This window comes from Pangasianodon hypophthalmus, chromosome 28 (assembly GCF_027358585.1).
Source record: "Pangasianodon hypophthalmus isolate fPanHyp1 chromosome 28, fPanHyp1.pri, whole genome shotgun sequence".
NCBI lineage: Eukaryota > Metazoa > Chordata > Actinopteri > Siluriformes > Pangasiidae > Pangasianodon > Pangasianodon hypophthalmus.
In genome coordinates, this window is record NC_069737.1 from 3781517 (window position 1) to 3789696 (window position 8180).

General features: G+C 40.0%; 1 protein-coding gene across 10 annotated transcripts in view; it reads right to left on the reverse strand.

The window, feature by feature from the left end:
* Positions 1–6934, reverse strand: part of LOC113545763 (adhesion G protein-coupled receptor L3) — a 289900-nt gene extending 282966 nt beyond the window's left edge. For 9 of the 10 annotated variants that reach the window (XM_026945335.3, XM_053230930.1, XM_026945333.3 and 6 more), the window contains exon 1: positions 6684–6934. The gene's annotated coding sequence lies outside the window, so the exon portion shown is untranslated. Of the gene's footprint in view, positions 1–6076; positions 6661–6683 lie in introns of those variants that run through there. The other variant, XM_053230927.1, reaches the window with a different exon arrangement.
* Between the last annotated feature and the right edge of the window lie 1246 nt (positions 6935–8180).

Consider the following 8180-nt stretch of genomic DNA (forward strand, 5'->3'; position numbering starts at 1 on the left):
TAGGAGTCGACTTGTGACCAGTGCAACCTTTACAAACCTGTTTTGCACTAACATAAAAAACGGACATGTCAGCAGGTAAAAACATACAAAAATCGGTATGTAAATGTGTGTGTGCAAACATACACACACACAAGCCCATACAGACTTCCCAATTTGTTGTACCAGGTGCTGTAGGCGCCTCCTCCCTTTGTAATCGTTTTCCTGGCTTGGGCAAGGAATTAATTTTGTTAATTGAACAGAATGTATGTGGATGGCAGCGCTAACAAATGGCTATAGCGCATGCCAGCGCAGCTGACGCCATTTGCTGTCGAACATCAGGCCTCCATCACACCAAATTACCTGTTAAGGCTCATAAACAAAGCAATTTTCATGAGAAAAACAAAAACGTTGTTGTAAAGAATGTGTAAAAAAGTTCTTTAGTTTCATGAATTCTTCACGCATCCCTGGCATTTTTAATATCTTAATAGCAACTTAATACTTGTTGAAATGAACTAGCAGATAACTGAGAAGCAGTCTTCTGTGTCTTATACAGTTTCAGGAATCTCACAGCGATATTGGGTTAATTCGTCTTTCTGTTCACCTTCGCCATGAACCTCGCTGTGGCTAATTATAGCCTTGCACTAATTTGGCTTAATGGATGATTCTGAACAGCTTAATTGAACAGTAGTGTGTCTTTGTGGGTGGGCACACAAGATTGGTGAGCTTTACAATTACATGTCACTTCACCGCTTCTAATCACAAGATTTGTTCATCCTACCAGGTGTTCGCTCTCATATCAGCGCGTAGCGAGGACGTGAGGCGAACAAGTTCAATTCCCCCCTGAAGGGAGGCGTTTATTTTGGGAAGTTAGACTTCACTTGTTCTCCTCCTCAAAACTGTATCTGACAGAGCTATGCTGCGAGACAATATCTGTGTGAGTCTCTCCCTAACAGCCTTACTCGCTCCAGCTGGGAGGCAGGACTTTTTAATTTGAGACGGATTTAAGAACAGGGGTCACGCTGTGGAACGCTAAACCGCAAACCAACAAACCGCACATTCTCATTGTTTTGGGGACGACTTGGCTAAAAGGAGGCGGAGGAGGCCAAGTTCCATGCAAAAGCAGGTTGTTATCTAAATTAATTTAGGTTTATTTCACCGCTAGACAGGGCATGTAAGGAAAATGGATCAGTGCTTGTTCTGGAAAAGTGAGGTCTCATTATGAAGCCAAGCAACATCGTGTGAAAGGATGGATTCTCACTGTGACGTTTTTTTATTCTTATAATTGCAATCAGGAATTGTGCATGGGAAATGAATTCGAGTTCCTGTGTATCTATCCGCCTTTGCCACATGAGAGAGTTTTATCTTTATACCAAAGCCTGCCGTGGCCTTGAGCTTATTAACTTTATCACTGATCTCAGACCAGCCCTGAATTGACCCTACGTGTATGTTCCTCATAGAACCAGGAGAGCTGATCCAGGACCAGGTCTACTTTTGACATTGGGAGACCAGACAACTGAATTTCTGTTTCATTACAACATATAGAGACCCACTGCTTTATTAAATCAAGTTTCTCATGAGGAAGACTGACCGATTTCTCCACCCCCTGAGGCAAAATCTCTGTTATTTTGAGAACCCGACTCACGCTGAATTAGTAAAATAACACAAGAGCACTCTTTTCACTCTTAGCTCTGGGACACACTAAAGTTATCCACACTAAAGCTGGCTTTACACTGTACTTTTTCTCTACTTGATTTTGCTATTGCGGACAAAAATCACACATTTGGAAAGAGTTGAAATCGGTGGTCTTGGAACGAAGATTTAGTGCCACTGTGATGCATTTTACTGTGATTTTATCGTGATCATCTCGTACACTGTGACAAGTAACAATCTTCGAAGTCCACTGTATCTGCACTAGAACCAGCTAAATTCAACAAAGCTAATGGAGAAGTGATATGCCTCGTTTTATTCTGTAACGCCATTCAAAAATCCAATAGGCGTAAAAGATCTACTTGAACGGATGAAGAGGTCTTCCGGGAGCTAAAACCAGGAAGAGCAAGAAAGCCAATGTCATTGTTCCATATGGAAGTAGTCAGAATGGGCTTAGCGAATCACAGAGCTCAGTGTCTGAGGGCTTCGAATTAGCCTGCGTGGTTATAAATCGGCCTCATTAGGAGAGAAACCAAACACCAGCTGATGCATGAAGAGCTAAATCATGCGGCAGGAAGTGGGGGGATGTAAACAAACCAAAGAACCTTGAAAATTCGTCTTAAGTACCTAAGGGATCTGGCAACCCTGACTGCCATGTCAGGCAAAGCAAGAGAGACTAGGTGCACTTTGCGGGCCAAGATTTCAGCTGACAACAATACAAAAAAAGTAACAGATAAAGAAAAAGCAATATCTCAGCTTCCCTGTAGCAAGACCTTCCACTAAGAGAACCATCAGCTCATATATTCAGTACATTGACAGAAAAATGCAGTGCTTAGAACAGCTAGGCACATGGACACACACTCACACACACACACACACATAGAGGCTGATAGAGTATGAGAAGGCTTGTTTTTTTTGTATTTTTTGGATGAGAGGCATTCTTGTCAATCCATAGAGCACAATCTGTTCATCACACTTTGGTCACAGTATGACACTTCCTGATCTTCAAACACCATCGGAGCAGATAAGCCCCTCCCCAACCCAATAATCATTGATTAGTGCAGCCCACTGATTTAATCTGCAACCAGATGGGGTCAAAGGGCCAGCCAAGGAGATCAATTTTCCCCATGAAAAACTGCAGGGAAGCAGGAAAAAAGAAGTATGACATGGCTGATTAGGAGGAAAAAAATCATATTCGAGTCATTGCACCGTTTATTTAAAGCAGGCTCACTTGCACAGAGTCATTATGAACAAACTTCCCAAGCCCAGTTTCTATAGATCAGGTGACTTTGTAGTAGAGGTGTAATGTAATGACGCTATCTGTATCTGTTTAGTGCTCCAAATATCATTATGCGTATCTGTATTCGGATTTAAACCCAAAGTAGCCGTGGTCTCTCTTTTTTTTTTTAAAATTAAATATGAACACTTGAAAAAACTCAGCGGTAGAAATACCAGCACTATCAGCATGGTCATGAATTCAGGCTCTGACAGTTCTTCAACCTCAGCTTCATCACTCAAGTTCATAACTGGTCTGAAATAGAGATGTGCGCTCGCACAGTTATTACTTTTGTTTGTTCTTGCTCATGATATTTTCAAACAAATTTAGTTGGTTCTACTGTAGCCTAATTTAAACCACCATGACCCTGACCAGGCAGTTACTAAAGATGAACAAACAAACACTGTAAACGTATGCACGTCCCGTGAGCTTGATATAAACTCCTGCTCATGCAAATTTTTGTCTCACGATAGTCTTAACCAGATGTCCAGGGGAACCTTCGCAGAAAAATAAATAAATAAATAAATAAATATATATATATATATAAATAAAAGTCCACCTCAGATTCATATTTGTATTTGTTCAGAACACATTATCTGTTCAGTCATATTCAGTTACATCTATGCAGGCAGAGCAGTGGAACTGTATCACTACATCAACTCATCCAAGCACACCTCACTCCTTTGCCCTTTTTCTTTCACTGCTGTTCTGAAAAAGCAGCACACCTCCTTCCCAGGACCCTGTGATGAGGTCTCGGTTAATGCTGCGCTAACTGCCGAGTTAACTGCCGGGGTTCTGTGGTCATTTAGAGAGGCATTAACAGCTAAACACTCCAACGGCCATTCACTCAATGCAGAAGGGCTGAGGTCAACAGCTCTCTATGCAATCTAAGGGCACAAACACACACGCATGCACCTAAAGATATTATTGTCTATTGCATGGAAATTGGAACTGTCTGAGAAATGGCGGACAAGTCCTTGGGACACAAAACACACACTTCAAAAAGCAAGCAAGTCTCGCGATTATCTCTTTTCACAAACACACACAGCAGGCACCAAATCCAGGAAGCATCTAAGTGACAGAAGTGGTGTGAATAAATGTTATCACTAGTGCAGTGGTTGACCTAGTCAATACTTCTGGTCTTTTTTTTTTCCATTTAGAAGTACAAACACAATGAACACACTAGCAAAGTGTGCACACATGTATACACACATATTCACATCTGAAAAGAGTTTTGCTATCAGCCAGGTCTCTCTGCCAATTTTAATAGTAGAAAGGACTTAATGAGCATTTTAAACCAAAACACAATTTGTAGTCTTTTGTTTCGAAATGCAGTTAGAGTGTATCTTTCAGAGGTAGACCAGACCGTTTAATTAAAGCAAGTCATTACAAGTGAACGGGGTAAAAAAAATTAAACAACAGATACCATAATCACAATCAGTTTCTGCCTTTTTTTGTAGTAGTATTTTTTGCGTTGGAAAAAAAAATTACAATGTATTTATGCAAATGAAGCTTTGTATAATTAAAATATACTACACTTACATACATAATGAAACCAGAAATCTAGTGTTTTGATGTTGTTAGAATGAAATGATTTATTTCACTGTCAAGAGAAAGAATTTTACATAATAAAAGAAATGAAAATAATTTCATTACTGTTTAATCAAGAAAATCCTATTCACTGTTTCGAAAAAAAATATTTCATGTCACTTTTCAGGTTAAAATCCAAAACGTGAATTCAGCAATACATTCCGGGAAATTTCCTTTATAATAGGAACAGGAATGAACATAACGCGTTCAGGAGTGCAAGTCATCTAGGAACTGAGATTTTTTTGGTTCTATATAGAGAAAAAAAAGGTGATTTTGAAGGCAATTTTGTAAAAATAAATAAATAAAAATACAATATGGTTTAATGGGTTTCCACTCTAGTAAGTGTTTATAAAGGAAATTGATATGTATATCATGATGATATACAGGGATATATAACATGATGTCATTGTGTGAAGGGGCGGAGCTTAAAGCTTTCTTCATTGAGCGGATAAAATCAGCGAAACAATAATGAGTTTTCATATTTTATTGTTATGGTTTAAGAGGAGATATGTTATAGATACAAAAAAAGCCTGAAAAAATTACTGTAACGAAAATGAATGTATTTTAATGTCTTGCCTTAAAATTTTCTCTCTGTAGGATCAACACACACTTTCAAGGAATTATTAAAGTGTGAGGAACTTCATCAAACCTTGAGCCCTGAAGTGAGAAAATGTGTGTAATCATATCTCATATTAGTATGATTTAAAATTCCAGAGTTCTAAATTCTTGTTCCAGAACACCACATCAAAGGAACGTCGAGTTCCGAGCATCCTTTTTGCAATTCTTTCCATGTTCTAGAACCCGGGCCACACTGACACAATCCTCATTTGTGATTTCAAGCGCCTCCTCCTTTGATTAAAACCACACTGCTGTGTGAGTCCAATCCATAGATCATGAGCGAGTTTTATCTCAGAGGCAATCTTTGCCACAATCTATCCCACCTCATGCTTAATATTAATATTCCCAGGATAGGCTCCATATCAACATCCACCCTGGCCAGAATAAAGCGATTACTAAAGATGAACGAGTGAATGACTGACTGATGAATACAGTGTGCAGTCATTTTATCGGACAACGGTGACAATGATTCTATGGAAAAGTGATCATCTCTGAGCTTCCTCTAACTATGTACAGAGCAGCTGCGCTCGATGTGCGTACACTCTGTCATGCATAATAAAACACATAAACACACACACACACACACACACACAGAAAAAACCCCAATGCATCCATATTTCACCTTGACATGACTCATGGGTTTTAGACACCACAATTTGGTCCAATAATCCCAGATATGAACAAATCATATGCAGCAAATCATATCAGCCCAGATTCTTGTCCATGCATGCTTGCATACAGTAAATCACTTCCACTTGCATCACCCATGACACTCATCAGCATTCCTACCATTCATCACATGCATCATTGATCCTCATTGATTCCATAAGCAAAATGGACTGCTGCTAACTAACCAATCAGCTTCATATATACAAACAGAGCACCCTTTAAATTCCACTCGAATCATTTCAGTGTAATGCATTAGATGTTTTACAGAGCAATTTTATAGCTTATACTTTATCCTACCTTATATCTATACATACAGTATATATAGATATAGACTGCTCAGATGGACCAGGATGGACTCCTGATGATCCGTTTGGACACAAAAAAAAAAAAGAAAGAAAAAAAAAAAAAAAAACACTTGTATCACTGCACTGCGATAATCCGTTCAGCCTGTCCAGTGATGTTTCTCCGCTCCTGGAAGGTTTCTTTTTCTTATTCTTATTATTCAGCAGTTAATTAGCGCGCGCGCCATCAAACCCATTATCAATTTACAGATATTCAATGTGCAGAAATGAACAAATGATTGACCCCATCATTAGGAAGATCTCACCAAAAAGTGTGCATATATTATAAATGAATATTGCACAAGATATTAAGGTTAAAGGGTATTTTTTTTATCTATGTATAGTAGCTATTCTTATTGTAAAGGAGGCGCGCAAATGCAGCACGCGCCAGTAATTGGACCAAACCAGAACGCGTCCGTGCACCTTCAGGTTTGTCTCCAAAGCGCCGCACGAGACCAGGTCCAGTGGGTAGAAACTGAGCTTTTGAGTTAACAAGATGCACCAAAAAAAAGCTTCACGCGCACATCTCTCTCTCTCTCTCTCTCTCTCTCACAGGCGCTCACCGTGTCTCCGGCGGCGCGGCCGCATCGCGCGCTCCCTCCCGCAGGCTGAATGAAGAAGCAGCGGCTTCGTCCGCGTGCTCAGGTTTCTTCCTTTTGCACGAGCTCTGAGTGCTTATACACACACACACACAAAAGGGGAAGAAAACAAAAATCACGCCGTGATTAAAGCAGCTCCAGGAAACTCGTGTCTGTGCGCGCGCGGCTGTGTGGAAACACACGCGCAGATCAGTATAAGTCTCAGCGCGAGCGGACTGCGGGGCTGAGCTGCAGGGTTGCCAGATGTTCACAAACTCAATCAGTCCATCAAGCCACTAGAATTCGCAGTGGGGTTTTTTTTTCATTCAGTTTTATTTACTGTGGAGATTTAAAAAGCACTGTTCTAACCTAGCCATGTGTATCTTTCTAAGATAATCCATCAATGTTGCAGCTGTTGTTTTTTTTCTCCTTTTTTTTCTTTGTGTGCATGTGTGTGTATGTTTAATCGACAGCGGTCATCAACCCTGTTCCTGGAGATTTTCAGCAAAAAACCCGACTCAGTGTCTACATTTCCATGCACATCAATATTCTGATATTAATCAGAATTTGGAAATATTCTAATTAGTATTGAGTCGTGCATGTAAACGCCACAATCTGATTGCCCGATTCAGATTCAGACAATATTCTGATTCATCAAATTCCGATTCCCACCCCTGGAATATGCCTGTTTTAATCAGAAATTTGTTGCATTTAAACACCTTATTCAGAAGATCCACTGAAAGGAGATATATGCGCATGCTCAGGCTGCAAGGAATTGTGGGTGCTAACAGATGCTTAGCTGTAGGCTAGGGATGTAGGAATGGCAACTAAGGCATACTTACAACAACCACAAATACAGGAATATTCCGATGCCTGTACGCATATAAACATCGTATTCGGAATATGGCTGCAACCCGAATATAGACCTAAAACGGAATTTGATGTGGGTGAAAATGTAGCCGGTGTGTGCATACACGCTGCAATGCTCTTGAACACGTCATCAGTGATGTTCCTGGGGTCATCGGGTTTTTTCGGGTGTTTCAACATCATACCCCATGGCTGGGTCACCGTTGCCCTGGTGACCCAGCCAAGACTGATCAGATTGTGACTCATGTTCAAGTACTTAATCAGGTATATTTGACTTGAACTAAATTCTTCAATAAGTTAATGTACAGTATAATAGTCTATAAATCCCTCCATCCATTTTTTTTAATTTGGTGAAATTTTTACAATGTCAGTACTTGAGCTCTGAGTATTGGTTAATATCTGATTCCTGACATCTTCACATCAAACAAGCAAAGAATATTTGCTTTTAGATATTTCACGTCCCATATTTATGTCCAAACACTTCATTCATTCATGTCAGGATTGTAGTGGATCCGGATCTGGAGTCTATCCCGGGAACACTGGATGTGATTCAGGAATACACCCTGAATGGGATCTCAGGGCAAACTATCATTCAAACTATCATTCTAATAATTT